The 18,362-nt window shown below is 33.4% G+C and overlaps 1 pseudogene; it reads left to right on the top strand.

Annotated features, from left to right (window-relative positions):
• The first annotated feature begins 1,070 nt into the window (after positions 1-1,070).
• On the top strand, positions 1,071-17,013 carry LOC123629036 (annotated as a pseudogene).
• The last annotated feature ends 1,349 nt before the right edge of the window (positions 17,014-18,362 follow it).

The raw sequence follows: 18,362 nt of genomic DNA, 5'->3' as shown, positions 1-18,362 counted from the left end.
GATATTGCCAAAAGAAATTTAAAACCTAAATAAATGGAGATATGTCCAGTATTCATCTATTACAAGACAGCATTAAATTCTTTCTGAAGAATACAGATAGAATACAGATCTCATCCAATAAGAATACAATAGACAACCGGTTTAATTTTTTATTAATACTGTCACTTTTCCAGTTGATCTATTTTAACAAACAACCAACATCATCTCGGGAAAATTTGTCTTTTCTTTCTAGAAACTTGCTTTGGGTTCTTAACTCATTTTATGGGTTTTCATTTTACTAATCAGCATTTTTAATTAGAAAAAAATTCAAAATTTTTACTTGCTATCAGTTGCCTGTTTCATTTTCCTCCTTTTTCATTTTGTTTTATATCCCTTCTTAAGTTACTAATAACTAATGTCAGTATGCTCTTGCAGTTTGTATAGATAAAACCTAAAATAAACTACTTTTCCAAGTAAGTACATTTGGATCTGTTAGCACTACCTTGAAAGCATCAGATTTTCTATTTAAATTGAAACTTGACTTGATTAATAACTTGTCATAGAGTTGGATCAAGCAAAGAAATTGTATTTCAAATGCAAAGTGACTAAAATCTAACACTAAATGGAATTTAAAGGGCTTGTATCCCTCTCCTTGTTCCAGAGTAGCTACTGAATGGTTTTCCTGGTGTCATTTTGGGTAGACTTGGCTTAGATCCTGCGCCACGTTGTTCTGGTGACTGTCAGCATCAGACATTGGCTGAAAGGCATAAAAAGGACAAGGCATGAGAAACGAGTAGTTCTTTCATACGACTTTGAGATAAGACTATCATGTAGGTGTTAATGACTCACAGAAATTTGATTGTCTATTTGTCTATTCTGAGGAAGCAATATGTCAAATTAGAAATCGTGGTTCAATATTCTCTAAACCAGAAGTGGAATTCTGTTGTCATTAGGGATCCCTGTTTACCAGTTATCATTGTCTGTGAATATTGAATTATACAGGAAGAACCTTATTTTCTGCTGTTTGTACTGGATACTAAACATCACTGGATTAACTGACGAGAAGAATTTGAATCTTCAGGATCCCAAGAATGGAGACAGTGTTAGAAGAAACTCACGAAGAAAGTGCAGGCAGAGGTTCTTCTTTGGAAGAAGGGATGTTCCTTGGCCGCAGACCTCAGATAAACTTTCCGTTTAGTATTCTCTTCTCAACTATTCTCTGCTGTGGTGAGGCTGCCTGTGCTTTGTATAGGTTTGAAACTTGTCGAAATAATAATGATAAATTCTGGATGTCGTTTACCATTGGCTTCATTATTGTGGGAGCAATTTTGGATCAAGTTAGCCTCATGTTTTTCCACAAAGGCTTGCTCAGAAATAAGGCTGCATTATTGTTTTGGCACCTTCTGTTTTTAGGGCCTATCGTGCGGTAAGTGACACTAGATATTTCTCAGTCACTGTTTCCAACAAGTAAATTGAATGAAAACATTAACAAGATTAAAGATGTTACCATCATTGTTTCTTTTCTTTTCTCTTACTTAGGCATACTGTGGGGATACAAAAGTTTAGGTTACGTATATTGCCATTCTCCCCGCTCCCCCAGTCAGAGCTTCAGGCCCGTCCATCCCCTAGACCATGCACATCTCACTCTTTATGTATGTATATACTCATCCCCTCCCCCACCTGCATCAGCCTGACACCCGATCAATGTTATTCCTAAATGTGCGCTTAGGTGATGATGAGGGAAACCAATTTGTTGGTGAGTACATGTGGTGCTTATTTTTCCATTCTTGGGAAACTTCACTTAGTAGAATGGGTTCCAACTCTTTCCAGGAAAATACAAGAGGTGCTATATCACCATTGTTTCTTTAATGGAATGTTTCCCTTTTCATTTTTTTTTAGTTTTCGTATGTTTGAAATTATTAGAATGTGATTGTCATCAGTTACAAGGCAATAACAGGTTTTAAAATCAAATAGGAGAAATCAATTATTTCTTCTGGTTTTTTAATGTACTTACTGCCTTCCAGTCTTTATCATTTTTTTCTTTCAGCCCATCAGGCATTTTAAATGATTATGAGAATGGCGTGAGAGAGAAAACCTTGAAAAGTAATTTTACAAATGTTCCTGAAACTGAAGGCTTTTAACTTTTGAACTGTACATTCTTAAGACATCATTGAAATTGTGGCTGAAACTTGGAATATTAATACATTGTTAAGCAGTTCATTTCTATGTCACCTCTGTTACTGTACTGATTGCACAAGCACTATAAATTTTATAAGAGTTAATTTGCGCCAGCTTTATAGTTCAGGTTCAAAGATACTAAAATATATAGAAAAACCTGAAGTGTAATAAGTCAGTAAAAACTTCTTTAGTGTCAAAAAATTAATTGCATTGACAGTGTACAAAGTGATTTGGGGTCCTTTCCTTGAGCTAATTCAAGTTTAATAGACTATATCTCCCAAAAGAAAAGGACTCACGCATATACAACAAAAAAGGAAAAACACGTTAGCCACAAAACTCAAATAAAACCCCTGACAACATTAGGAGCAATAATCTGTACGTAATAAAACATATAATTTTTAAAAGATCGTAATCATATTTTATGGACTTTGAACCAATAAAAAAGTTAAAACAGAAATAGTTTGTAGGAGTATGCCTAGAGGTGGCATAAGTGAAGAAAATGGATTGCCCATTTCCCAATTCCTTCGGAAATATCCAAATTAATGTGACTATAATCCAAATTTTCACAGTTCTTATATTTGAGGTATTATTTTCTTATTAAAAATATTGAAAATTTACCCTTAAACTGTGATTAATGAATTTTTTAGACATATTCTCAGTTTTTTACTTTTGACTTTTCCATCTTTTTATTCCTGTTTTTTGTTGTTTTTTTTTTTTTGGTCATATAATTTGAACTGATAAGTAAGTTTATCTGTTTATTTGTTTATTTTGAGATAAAGAAAACCTCCACTGGCTTAGGATTTAAACTTTCTCTTTTACTTTCGTAGGATAGCTCTCCCTGTAATTTTACACTACATTCAACCAATTATGGACTGCATTTTTAATAATTAAAGCTAAATATCTTAATTCCCTTCACAAACCATATTTTAAAAAGCCTAAACCTTTAATCGTATATTTTTAAAACAACCTTAAGATATAATATATTTACCACTCCTTTCACCCATTTAAAGTTTTCAATTCAATTATTGTTTTGTATTTATTTTTTTAGAAATTCAAAGAGTTGTAAGTCCATCACCAGAATCAGTCCTAGAACTTTTGCATTACCCCCAAAGAAACCTTTTCTCTCTTAATGTCAACCCACAAATCCCAGGCAACCACTAATCTGTTTTCTGTTTCTATCTATGTACTTTCCTATTCTGGACATTTCATATACATAGAATAACAAAATTTGTGATCTTTCACTACTGGCTTCTTTCTTATTTTTACTTTTTGCCTCCTCTTATAAAGGTTCACATACCTGTGTCATTCACGAGTACTTCCTTTCTTTTTATGGGTGGATAATATTCCATTTTATGCACATACCACATTTTATCCATTCATTTGTTGATGGATGCTTGGGGGGGTCACTTTTTGACGATTATGAATAATGCTGCTATGAACATTGTATACATTTTTCTGTGTGGACGTATATTTTAACTTCCCTTGGGCATAGAGGAAATAGTTGAATCAGATGGTAACTCTGTGTTTATCTGAGAACTGCCAGACTGTTTCCAAAGTGGCTGAACCATTTTACATTGTTGCCAGCAGTCTCCATTTCCTTCTCCCCCAAACTTGTGATTTTATAATAGCTCCTAGTGGATAGTAAGTAAAGTCTTGTCGTGATTTTGACTTATGTTCCCTCTTGGAATGGTCTTGGCGGCCTTGTTGAACATCAACTGACTGTAAATATGGGGGTTTATTTTAAACCCCTAATTCTAGTCCATTGTACCTATCCTTATGCTACTACCACATGCCCTGAAGAATATAGCTTTGTAGTAAGTTTTGAAGTGGAAAGTGTGAATTAATAAATTAATTCAGGATTTGTTTTTTTCAAGATTGGCTACTTAGAGTCCTTTACATTGCCATATAATTTTAGGGTCAGTTGTCAATTGAACACTTGTCAGGTTCTTCAAAAAAAAAAGGCAACTGAAATTTTGATAGGAAATGAACTGAATTTATAGATCTCTTTGGGAAGTATGTTCACTTAACAAAATGAAGTCTTCCAACCTATGGCTGTGTAACGTATTCCAATTTATTTAAATCTTTAATTTCTTCTGTTGATGTTTAGTATTTTCAAGTGTTACAAGTCTTGCACTTTGTTAAACTTATTCCTAAATCTTTTCTTTTCTTTTTTTTTAAGGCTATTGTCAATGGAATTTTTAGCATCATATTTGATTGTTCATTGCTAGTGTTTAGAAATACAGTTAGTTTTTGTTTACTGATAATACAGTCCTTGATAAACTCGCTTATTAGCTCAAAGTTAGTATGTGTGTGAGAGAGGATTCCTTAGGATTTTCTATATGCAAAGTAGTGTCATCTTGAAGTTAGATTCGGGGTCTTCTTTTACATTTCTGAAGATGTGGATGACTCGATAAAATTTCATTTTAAAAAGCAGATAAAATCTCTTAGCTAAGATAATGGAAGTGGGACAGGGGAAAGAGATGCTTTTATGTTGTCAGAAGCAAAACTGACAGAGAGATAACATTATTGATACTGTGTACTTAAAGGTCAAAAGTATCTGAAGCATATAATGATAATGATCTTATATTTAGTTTATCTTATATTTAATAGCTACTAAGGAAAAGTTATTTAATACGGTGTAGTGAAATTATAAGTTACTGCCTTTGGTTTATGTGGTGAGAGAGAGATCCAACAATGGAGAAAGATTGGAGGCTTTGGCGATGCTTTTTTTACATTAAATTATGCTTTACATATTGTTTTTTGACTGTAGTTGTATGATAACAGAAAACTGTCATTGTACTGTACTAGAAAATAAGCCCTACATAGTAAGATGCTCTGAAATTAATTGAGATACTTTAGTATCTAAATGGTTATATATTTGTCTTTCAGATTTAAAAGGTGGATTTGTTCATTTTTCTATGATTTTGGGTGTACAGAATTTTTTAGTGATAAGTTTTCCTGACAAATTAACACTCTGTTTCTTGGCTCCTTTTATTGCTAATGATTTCTTTTTTTTTAATTTTTGCCTTAAGATCAATTTATCTGATTTCGTAAAACTGCTGACAGCTTTTCCTATTATTGGTTTAATGTGGATTTTGTTTTTATTGCATTCTTTCTTTGCTTTCATTTTTTGTGCCTCAGCTTTAGTTATAACTCTTTCAGAAACATGTATCTGACAATTTATACCTGTTAACACATAAGTTAAGTATATTTATGCTCACTGAATTATTTTTAAAATGTACAGTTTACCTTTTGTATGTCTTTTCGACTTGGGATGTATAAGACTTCCTTAATCTACAGATTTATGATTTTAAAAATTTGGAAATTTTCCAGTCATTTTTTTCTGAATATTGTCATTTCCTGTCTCTTTTTGAATTCTGATTAGAAGTGTTAATTTTTTCATCGTTTTCTTAAGTGCCCTAAGCTATCCATCTCACGTTTCCCACCTTTTTCTTTCTGGATTACCTTTTTTAGAATTTTATAAAATTTACTTTCAATTAACAATATTTAAAGTATTTAATCTGCTCCATTTTTTTTACTTCAATTATTATATATTGTTTTCTAGAAGCTTTCTTGATTCTTTTTAATATTTGTTTCCTCATTGTTTTTTTCTTTTTTGTAGTTGTGAAATGCTCTTTTAGTTCTTTAAAAATATTAAATATCTCTTTTTCTTGGTTTCATAAGTTTTATTTATGAAATGTTTGGGGGTTTTTATACTTCTTGCTCATGATACCATGTTTTATTTGGTTCTGTAATTTTTTTTACAAGGATCTACTCATTTTCCAAGAATTTTATTCGTGGAAATTCTTTGAGGACTACTTTTGAATTTAAATGCCACCGGAGAGTGTTCGTTTTTGTTTTTGTTACTTACCTAGTGAGACTGCTTTAACTTTTAATGGCGGTTTTTTAGCCCACAGTGTTTGCATGGATGCTAAGTGAGCTACAGTGCATCACTAGAAAAAGTAATAAAATATGTGACTATGAAAATTTTGAGTCCCTTGAGGCAGTCAAAATTAAGCTAGATTTATATCATGGGAAAACATCTAAAACATTGATATTTTCAAAAAGTTGTCAGAACAATATGTAGAATAACATTTCTTCTTAGAAAAATACATATGTGTATAAGAACATAAATGCATGGAAAAATACTGGAGTGTTAAATATCAATCTGAAAATACACACTAACCTTGAATAGTCAAACTGAATTTTGTATGAATGAAGGGATCTTTGGTTTTATATCTTTCATTTGAATGTTTCTATAAGAGGGTAGTTATGTGCAATTTTAAAGAGACAGAACTAAAATAAATGATAAAATGAGAAACTACGTAAGTTAATGTTTATTGTATTTAATAATATGATTAGAGATTCATCTAATAAGTAACCTTCAAAAATTTCTACACGTCTGTCACCAAGAAATGTTAATCTTGGATGCTATTTCATGTTAAGAGGTGTTTGCAGACCATGATAAGTTACTCTAAATTGTTGATAAAACTTAAGCAGAAGAAGAAAGAGGCCCAAGCTACCATCAGAAGGACAAAGATGATGCTGGGAACGGAGGTTGTTCTCTCGAGCTGGGATATTTTCATGGAGCATGAGGCTTTCAAGTGCATATCAGCGATCCAGGCCTTTCTTACTTCTTTTCCACAATCAGTTTTTCAATGATATATCACTCTCACTATAAAAGAATGGCCGTTTGGTAGAGGTAAGTTGGCTTATTTAGTGCTGAAAGCCAGTTTTACAAAGGTAGGTAGGGCATAATAATTTGGTAACAGAAATTGAGAACTTGAAATATTTATTCCCAAATCATGACTGCGTTAACTTTTGATAAGATTGATTTTATTAATTCTTTCGGTTACTAAATTGTAAATGGGCGATGGTGGAATCTAAAGGAAATTAATATGAATGAAATTAGCATCAATATATTTTATTGATTTTTAGGGGTTAAATTAAGCTTGGCGTATACTATTTTAGGGGCCTGGTGGAGGTACAAATTTTCATCTGACACCAAGTTTGTTACAATCTGTGTTTTAGAAATAGCAGTACTTCTAGTAGAGTTAGAAACTGTGAAAGAGAGAAAATTACAATGTGCATAAGATTATAAAAGTTTATGAAGGTCACCAGGCAAATAATTTTGTACCTTTATTGTAGTGGCATTTGCATGAATCTACACACAGAGAAAATTTATAAAACCAAACACACTCCTTAAACCAATGTCAGTTTCCTCTTAACTGTATTGCGCTATAATTATGCAAGATTAAGAGGTAATCTTTCGGGGAAATTGTAAATGTGCACAGGACCTCTTTGTACTTACTGTATTTGGCACTTAGAGAATCTATGATTATCATTATTATTCTTTTTTTAGTGCTAGGGGTAATAATCTTTATTTAAATTTTTTTTTATTTCAGCTTATAACGGGGGTACAAATGTTTAGGTTACATATATTGCCTTTGCCCCACCCGAGTCAGAGTTTCAAGCATGTCCATCCCCCAGATGGTGTGTACTGAACCCATTCGGAGTGTATATACCCATCCTCTCCTCCCCCTCCCATCAAATTAAAAAGCTTCTGCACAGCCAAGGAAACCGTCACATCAGCAAATAGAATGGGAGAAAATATTTACATGTTACGCATCTGATAAAGGGCTGGTAACTAGAATCTATATAGAACTCAGGGAAATCAGCAAGAAAAAAAATCAAACAACCCTATCACAAAGTGGGCAAAGGCCATGAACAGAAACTTTTCAAAAGAAGATAGACTAATGGCCAACAAGCATATGAGAAAATGCTCAACATCTCCAATCATCAGGAAATGCAAATCAGAACCACAATGAGATATCACTTACCTCCAATGAGAACGACCTTTATCAAAAAGTCCCAGAATTTATCATTATTTCAAACAGAAAGTTTTTTAAAATGTCACCAGCAATGTGTACATTTTATATATATATATATTCTTCTAATAGATTACCTGAGTAGATGAAGAGAGATGTGATCAAGGCAAGAGAATGACTGGCTAAATAGATGTTGATTAGCTGTATTTCAAAAAGGTAAGTAACCATATTCAAAATTGATTAATGCACACGAGTTAAACATCCCTAGCAGATACAGAATTTATAGTAAATTATTACAAAGATGGCATTTGACATTATCAGATGTCATTTAAAATATAAATATGAAAGAAATCCCGATAAAAATATTAACTACTTTTTTCCTTTCTCTTTCTTTTCTTTTCTTTGTTTGCACATGGAAAGTTGGTTTCAGCACTCACCTGGACAAAAAAGTAGGAAGGAATAGCCACAGTTTTGAAATGATAATAGTGAAGGTAGCCTGTATTTATCACATGCAAAGCCTATATTTAGTCTAAAAAGTTGAGTTTGTGAAAGAAGTAGTTGACACATGGCCCCTGAAACCAAATTAAAACAAATTAGATACACATTTTTATCTATATTCTAAATCATTTAATTATATAACCTTCAGTGGTAAAACAAACGTTGACTAAATATACCTGTAATTATGCAGCATGTGATACATATTTATGTTTAGGATGGTATGATCTCTAGTGGACTCTACAGTGGGAATACATTTCTACAGAAATTTAAAATATGTAAAATAAATGTAAAGTAAGTTTACACATGTAAATGTCAATGCGGACTTTAACTTCTGACTTTGTGTGTTATTTTCTTTTGTGCTATTCTTAGTAATTATACTTCTAAAGTTGCACTAGCTTCACGATATTAGAAGCAGTGTAGTTACACAAACAGATCTGTAGACAATCTGTCTGCATTTCTGTATTGACTTGCCCTCTTACCAACGAAATAAGTTTTTGACACATAAAACTTATCTGTTATTGTTATTTGTTTCCTTGTCTGGCAAAACGTTGATAACTATTTTTAAACTTGTTCTGAGTATGATATTTTCGGGGTGTGGCTGCTTGTCTCCATTACTTTTCATTTTTTACATTTACTCTACTTACATTGACAGACAACATTGTATGTTTTTATCCTGTGCCCCACAATGCTTTGAAATGTATATACACTGGGGAATAGTTAAATAAAGCTAATTAACAATTGCATTTCTTCACATAGTTTCTGTTTCATGGTAAGAGCATATCACATCCACTCTCTTTATACATTTCAATATATTAATATTAATACGTCATCATTTCTATAATCATCCTGCTATACAATAGATCTCTTAAAACTTATTCCTCCTAACTGTACTCATGTATCCTTTGACAAAACTTTGCCTATTCTCACTTTCCCCCTAACCATCCCAACCACTGGTAATTACCGTTCTACTCTCTACCTCCACGAGATCACTTTTTTTGACTCTCACATATGAGTGAGATCATGTGGTATTTGTCTTTCTGTGCCTGACTTATTTTGCTTAACATAATGTCTTCTAGGTTAACCCATGTTGTTGGAAATGGTAGTATTTTATTCCTTCTTAAGGCTGAATAATACCGTGTATACGTACAACACATTTTGTTCATTCATTCATTGATGGATACTTGGGTTGCATCAATAACTTGGCCATGGTAAATGGGAATGCAAATATCTCTCGAACATAACTGGTTTTAATTTGTTGGGATATATACATAGTAGTAAGAGTGCTGGATAATATGTTACTTCTATTTTTTTTTTTTTTTTTCTTGAGACAGAGTCTCACTCTGTTGCCTGGGCTAGAGTGCCGTGGCATCAGCGTAGCTCACAGCAACATCAAACTCCTGGGCTTGAGCAATCCTCCTGCCTCAGCCTTCCGAGTAGCTGGGACTACAGGCATGTAACACCATGCCACCAATTTACTATACGTACCACCAATTTACTATAAATTCTGTATCTGTTAGTGATGTTTAACACGTGTGCATTAATCAATTGTGAATATGGTTACTTTCCTTTTAAATGTTAATTGAAATACAGCTAATCAACATCTATTTAGCCAGTCATTCTCTTGCCTTGATCACATCTCTCTTCATCTACTCAGGTAATCTATTAGAAGAATATATATATCTACCCGGCTAATTTTTTCTCTCTCTATATATATATATGTTTTTATCTGTCCGTGTAATTTCTTTTCTATTTTTTTTTTTTAGTAGAGATGGGGTCTCGCTCTTGCTCAAGCTGGTCTCAGACTCCTGAGCTCAGACAATCTGCCCGCCTCGGCCTCCCAGAGTGGTAGGATTAGGGGCGTGAGCCACCGCGCCCGGCCTACTTCTATTTTTAACTTTTTGAGAAACTTCCATACTGTTTTCCACAATGGCTTTACTAATTTACATTCCCACCAACAGTGTGCAACAGTTACTTTTTCTCCATATTTTTTTTTTTTTTTTAGTAACAACGATTTTAACTGGGGTGAAGCAGTATCACTGTTGATTGGGTTGGCATTTCCCTGATGATAAGTGATGTTGGGAAGTTTTACATTAATATATATCTACTGGTAATTTATATGTCTTCCTTTCAGAAATAGCTATGTAGACCTTTGCCTGTTTATTAATCAGGTTATTTGAGATTCTTTGCTACTTAGCTGAGCTCCTCATGTATTTTACATGTTAAACTATTGTCAGATGTATAGCTTGCAAATATTTTCTCCCATCCTGTAGACTGTCTATCTACTCTGTTGGTTGTTTCCTTTCTGTGAAGCTTTTAACATTGCTGTATTAATAATTCAATTTGTCTATTTTTGCTTTTGTTTCCTACTCTTTTGAGGGTTTATCCAAAAAATTCTTGCCTGGACCAAGGTCACGAGTGATTTCTCTAGGTTTTCTTGTAGCAGTTGCACAGTTTCAAGTCTTACTTTTATGTCTTTACTTCATTTTTAATTTTTTATGAGAGCCGGGGGTCTCGCTGTGTTAGCCAAACTGAAGTACAGTCCTGAACATATGCACTGAAGTCTTAAACTCATGGGCTCAAGTGATCCTCCTGCTTCAGCCTCCCAAGTAGCTGGGATTATAGGCACACACCACTGTGCCAGGATCTTTAATTCATTTTGAGTTCATTTTTGTATATGGTGAAAGAGAAGCTTCTAAATGTATTCTTCTGCATGTGGTTAAGTAGTTTTCCCACATCATTTATTGAAAAGACTATCCTTCCCCATTGTATGTTCTTGTCGCTTTTGTAGAAAATCAGTTAGCTGAAATTTTAGCTGTAAATGTTTTATTCTTGGGCTCTCTATTACATTTGGTCCTTTTACATTTTTTATTTCAGCATATTATGGGGATACAAATGCTTTGGTTATGTATATTGCCATTGCCCCCCCGCACCCTCCCAGTCATAGCTTCAAGCGTGTCCATCCACTAGATGGTGTGCATCACACTCATTATGTATGTATATCCCTCCCCTCCCCTCCCCTCCCCTCCTCCCACATCTACCAGAGACCCGATTAATGTTATTCCTAAATGTGCTCTTAGGTGATGATCAGTGAAACCAATTTGATGGTGAGTACGTGTGGTGCTTATTTTTCCATTCTTGGGATACTTCACTTAGTAGAATGGGTTCCAGCTCTATCCAGGAAAATATAAGAGTTGCTACATCCCCGTTATCTCTTATAGCTGAGTAGTACTCTGTGGTATACATATACCACATTTTACTAATCCACTCATGTATTGATGGGCACTTGGGTTGTTTCCACATCTTTGCAATTGTGAATTGTGCTGCTATAAACATTTGGGTGCAGGTGTTTTTGTTATAGAATGACTTTTGTTCTTTTGGGTAGATGCCCAGTAATGGGATTGCTGGATCGAATGGTAGGTCTACTTGAATCTGTTTAAGGTATCTCCAAATTGCTTTCCACAGAGGTTGTGCTAGTTTGCAGTCCCACCAGCAGTATATTAGAGTTCCTGTCTCTCTGCATCCATGCCAACATTTATTGTTATGGGACTTTTTGATAAAGGCCATTGTCACTGGAGTGAAGTGATATCACATTGCGGTTCTGATTTGCATTTCCCTGATGATTAGAGATGTTGCTGATTTTCTGTCAGGATGATCTGTCCATTGCTGCAAGCAGGGTGTTGAAGTCTTCTACTGCTATTGTATTGCAATTTATTTCTCCCTTTGCATATTTGCTTCATACTTTTAGATGTCTCAGCGTTGGGTATGTATGTATGTATTTAAAGACACATTCTGTGTCTTTTTTCAGGTTTTTTACTCAAAGTCTATTTTATCTGATACAACTATACCTGTTCCTATTCTCTTTTGATTTCCATTTCCATTGAATATCTTTTGCTATCCCTTCACTTGAATTTCATGTGCACAGGTGAAGAAGTGAGTCTCTTGTAAGCAACATCAAATAGGCATATAGTTGGGATTTTTATTGCAGATTTTTTTTTTCATTCAGCCACTCTGTATCTTTAATTTGAGAATTTATTCCATTTACATTCAAGGTAATTATTTTTAGGTTATTAATATGCCATTTTAATTTTTTAATAGTTATTTGATTGATCATTTTCCCCTTAATTCTTCTCTTAGTATCTTCTTTGTGGTTAAATGGTTTCACTAGTACTATGTTTTGATTACTTACTTTTTATTTTTATTGTGTCTATCATAGGTTTTTGCATTGTGGTTAACATAGGGCCTATAAAAACATCTTAACAGGGTATTTTGACATGTATTTTAAACTGATAACAACTTAACATTGATGGCACAAAAAGCAGGAAAAAGCTCTGTAGCTCCACTATTCCCCACTTTTTGAATTTTTGATGTCACAATAAATTTTTTCATATTGTATATTTCTTGAGAAATTATTCCTGTTATTTTATTTTGTCTCTCATCCTTTACACTAAAGATATAAGTGATTTGCACACCATTACATTATTAGATTGTTCAGAATCTGACTGTATACTTATTGTTCCCAATGAAATATATACCCTTCTGTCTCTTTTATGTTATCTATTAACATCCTTTTCTTCCATTTTAAAGAAATCTCCAGCATTTCTTGTCAGAGACAAGCTGGTGGTTATCTATTTCTTCAGCTTTCTTGGTCCAGAAAAGTACTTATCCCTCCAACTCTCCAGTTTTGCAGGACAAATTTCTGGGTCCAGAATTGGCATTTTTTGTATTTCTGGGTGTGTTTTGTTTTTTTTTTTTAAACCAGCATTTTGAATACATCATTACACTCTTTCCTGTCCTTTATGGTTTCTTTTGAGAAGTCTGCTGGTATTCACTGTTCCTGATACATTTTCTTCCTTTCTTATAGTGCATTCTGTATCCTCTCTTTGTCTATGGTGGTTTGGTTATAATAGGCTATGTGGTGGTTTTACTGGAATTGAATTTGACTAGGGACATTTGACTTTCCTCTACCTGAATATTTGCATTTTGATCCAACTTTGGAAATTTTTTTCTTATTATTTCTTTAAATAGGCTTTCTTATCCTTTTTTCCCCCTCTACTCCCTCTTAAACACCCATGACCCGTAGATTTACTCCTTTGATGTTATCCCACAAGTACCATAAGCTGTCTATGTTTTTTATTCTTGTTTCCTTTGTTCTTCTCTTGACTCTATATTTTCAATTATCCTGTCTTTAACTTCTCAGATTCTTTACTCTGCTTAATCAGTTCTGCTCTTGATGCTCTCTACTAAATTTCTCCTTTTTGTTCATTGTAGTTTTCAGCCTTAAGATTTCTGTTGTTTGTTTCATCTTCTTTTTTCATTATTTCATTCCTTATTAAATTTTTCTGTTATATTTTTGAATTATTCTATATTTTTTTGCTGAATTTTACTGAGCTTCCTTAAAACAGTTATTTTGAATTCCTTGTCAAGAAGTTTGTGCATCTCTGTATCTTTAGAGTCAGTCGCTGAGACCTATTTTTTCTATTTGGTGACATCATTCTTCCCTAATTGATTGTGATCTTTGTATCTGTGCATCAGTGTCTACTTATTGAAGTTGGTATCTAACCCAGTGATCACAGTTGACTTTGTTTGGGAGCTTCCTTTAGCAGTAATATTGCCCAGAGATTAAGAACAGGTAGACTGTTGCATTTTTTAAGGCTGTGATAGCGTCAGCCATTGCAGTGTTAGGGAAAATTCTAAGCCCGGACTGCCACAGCCAAAATTATTTGGTCTCTAAGGCTCACTAAATACTAGGTTGCATCTGTAGCCCACAATTGCTGAGATTAGCACAGCAGTCATATGCACTAATGTCTTGCAGCTGCTACAACCTTTCTTCTACTGAGGTTTATTCAGAGCCTAAATCCACTGTGGCTGACCAGTGGTGATATGAGCTGGGACTCAGGTTCATCTGTGGTGGACCGCAGGTTCCCATCTGGTGCCAGGATGGATCTAAATGTTTGTCCCTAGGTAAAAGCCTGGTGTGAGGAGACAGGGATTCTCTCCTGTGTTGGATTTTTACTGTTACAGTCCTCATACTGGGTTCCAAGGCAAAGTCCTACTTACGGAAACAGAGGATGTCTCTCCACACTGTGCTGCCTGGGTTGCAGCAGGGGTAATATGGGTAATGTAAATATGTCTTTCTTCTCCTCTTCAGTATACCTTTTCTTAATGTTATGCTAAAACCAAATACTGTGATCTCTCGATGGTTTCCTTAGCTCTTGTGAAGATTTGTTTGTACACTGACAGTTGTTCAGAATGATGTTTCTGTGGAGAGACAATTGCTGGTAAGTCCTACTTTGCCATCTTACACTATCTCCTTATGAGTTTAATGTATCTTAATGCTCAAAACATTGTCAAGATCATAGATACACTTACTTCATTATATTTGTTATTGTCTGTATAATTTTTAATATAGTGAAGTGATTTTGGGAAGTATACACTGGTTGGGTAGAATTCCTCCAAATGATGATCTGAACTTTTACAGATACATTTTTTTAAACTTCCTTTTAATTTTTACTTGAGACAATAGACTCATTTAGATCAATTTTAATATTTATATAGTTTTCTTACAATCAGAGATTCAATTAGATGTTATATATATTTGTATGAAATTTTACTACTGTTACTATATGATCTTGACTATTTCCTGTTGATGTTTGTTTCCCTTTTTTCATTCTTAAAGTTTTATATTAGAAATAGCCTTTTCTTATTATAGTTTTCAAATTGTATCTATAATTTATAGGCACAATTTTAGTAATTAACATGTGCTTTTTATCTTTAGTGATTTCTTCTGTTATTGTGGAATTTTAATTAATTTAATTTTACCTTCTAAAATAAAATTTTAAGGTCATTTTTTGCCCCTAAATGCAGTTAAGGAAGTTAATATTTTTACTTTGAATATTCCTCCAGGTATAAATGGTGTGTCAGTGTTCATTTTCTAAATGGTGTACAAATTGAATTATGATTTTCTCATTCATCTCAATTTACATGAAGGATAACTATTTGGTTTCTCTTTTCTGGCTTATTTATATTATTCATGGAGACTGAATGAGTATCTTGGATATGTGTATATTTAAAAAGAACTTTCAATGTCTCAACTGAATTTAATAAAAATTATTTACACAGATTATCTAGTTCCTTTATATCTTTATGTCTCATGTGCTTACTTGTCTAATTTATGAGAGAATAATGTTGAAATAAAAACTTTGCTTATAGAAAATTGTCCTAGAATATTCTTTTTAAAAGTATATATACACACACACACACACACATGTATTTTTTGCCTGGAATTTGTTATCTTTCTGTTTCTGCAATACTTCCTATCCCATCACTTAGCTAAATCTGTCAGCTCCATTTCCAGAATTTATTTTAACCCCATAGCTTATTTTTCTTTTCTGCTATAACCCTAGTCTAAACTATATTTCATATTATATTAGTGTCCTACTTTCCACTCTAACCTTCTCCTAAGCTTTCTGTAAAGAACTGAGCTATCTTTTCAAGGTATAATTCAGATGATTTTTTTTATTTTAAAATTTCAACTTCTCCTTATATCCTACCACACCTTACAGTATCAGATCTGAATCTCTCCAGTTTCATTTGTGTTATTTTTTACTTAGAGAGAATGTGGCTATATATGTATAAATGCATATATGTGTCTATTTGCTTATTGCCTATTTTTCTCAGGTGGAATATGTTTTACATGCATGTGTTTACTATATCCCTGACAATAGAAGATTAATATATCCTTATTTCTTGAATAAATGAATGATTTTCCAATGCACATGCATAGGGATGGTATATATTAAAATGACAAGTTTAAAACAGAAGATGGTTATCAGTTGCCAATAACATACTCTAATACTTTTGTGTTGACTTTTAATAGCACTGCTGATGACATTTTCCCTAATATCAGTTACTTATGGGGCCATTCACTGCAATATACTGTTGATCCAGCTCAAGAATGACAATGCAACCATTAAGCTACCACCTATTGAGTTCATCTACATCATGATATGATACTGCTTGGAAATTACCTCACATGTAGTGACTCTAGTACTTTTTACCACATCTCTGAAACTGAGAGATTACCCTTTTTATTAATGTTATTTTCTGTACCATTGTTGGCACCATGGAGTTTTGGAGAAGTGGAGCTCATCTTCCTAAGAACACTGAAAATAATTCCAACCAAGTGGGTACAATTCTGATGTTTATCTTGATCACTCTACTACATGCTGCCATCAGCTTCTCCTGCTGGTCAGCAGTGAAAATACAGTGGTCAAATGAGGAAATACTTGACAAGACACAGAAGTGGGGACATATAATTCTACACTACATCTTTCAGTTTTTGGAAAATATAATAATGATATTGGTATTTAGGTTTTTTGGTGCACAAACATTATTGAGTTGTTGTGACTAATTAATTGCCATACACCTGATTGTAACCTACCTATTATCTATTGGCTTTATGCTCCTCTTCTACAAGTATTTTCAGCCAGGGTGGTCAGACAAGGAATTACCAGAAAATACTGAAAATTAGCATGAAGCAATGTGATATTATGTAAACACCTAGAGAAAAGTCAATTAAAAGAATAAAAACAAGCAGCTGAGAATTACTGTCATTGGGTGTTTTTTATTTAAGAGAGTGTATGCTATTTTTTTATTTTTTGAAAAAAGGACTTCCACGGAATAATGAGCAGAAATCCTGAATGTGACTTTATTAACATAATCTTAAGCAAAACAAATTGATTTCTCTTTTCATATACAGCAAAAGCTTGGAAGCAGTTGCTAATAAAATTGATTTTTCTCTTGTGAATGTACAGAACTATGATCTCTATCACTGCTTCAAAGGGAATAACTTCTAATTTTTGTTTTCTTAACCTAAATTACATAATTAGTAAGAAGTAAAACCAAAAATCCATCTGCATTCAGAAACTGAGCTGGAAAAAGATGTAATCCATTTTTCACCTTGTACACCTCTGGAGCCCTTGTCTTTAATTTGACAAATATTAGTTGTAATATATCATATCAGTTATAAGTTATCTGTGAACATTCACCCTTCAGAAAGAGTTCTACCACAGGTTTCATTTTAAGAACCTGGAAGAGAAGTCTTATGAGAATTCAAGGTAATTAAAGATTCTTCTCATTGAGCTTTGATTAGCAAAAAATGACACCATATTAATGCATCTAAATCTTTCTTATTAAACAGAGTCATATCACAAATATTTAAAATAGTAACTTACATTCCCACCAATAGTGTATAAGGGTTTCCTTTTCTCCACATTCTACCAACACTTGTCATTGTTCATATTTGTGATGACAGTCATTCCAACAGGTGTGAGGTGATGTCTGATGATGTTTTTAATTTGTATTTTTCTGATAATTCATGATAGTGAACATTCTTAGACTTACATTTGTTGGTGACTTGTATGTCTTCTTTTGACAAATGTGTATTGAAGTCCTTTGTCCACTTTTTAATAGGATTATCTGTTTTCTTGCTGTTAAGTTGCTTGTGTTTCTTGTATATTTTGGATATTAGCCCCTTACCATATATATTTGATTTTCAAATATTTTCTTCCAATCTGTGGGTTTTCTCTAAATTTTGTTAATTTTTTCCTTTGCTGTGCAGAAAGAAGCTTTTTAGTTTGAGGCCATCCATTGTTTTTGCTTTTGTTGCCTGTGCTTTGGATATTATATGTAGAAGTTTCCCAAAAAATTAAAAACTAGGGGGTGACAAGTGGCGGAGTAGAGGTGACCTCCTGGCTCTCTGGTCTCAGAGAAAAAGGTAAAGAACTTGGATGGCTAGGCATGAGTGGATCAACTCCCCCACACAAAGAGCTTTGTGAAACTGCAGAGAAACAGTGTGGGACGCACAACACAGGAGAAAAA

The sequence above is a fragment of the Lemur catta genome, chromosome Y (genome assembly GCF_020740605.2).
Source record: "Lemur catta isolate mLemCat1 chromosome Y, mLemCat1.pri, whole genome shotgun sequence".
Lineage (NCBI taxonomy): Eukaryota > Metazoa > Chordata > Mammalia > Primates > Lemuridae > Lemur > Lemur catta.
Note: the sequence above shows the minus strand (reverse complement) of the source record. Positions and strands in the feature narration are given on the sequence as shown.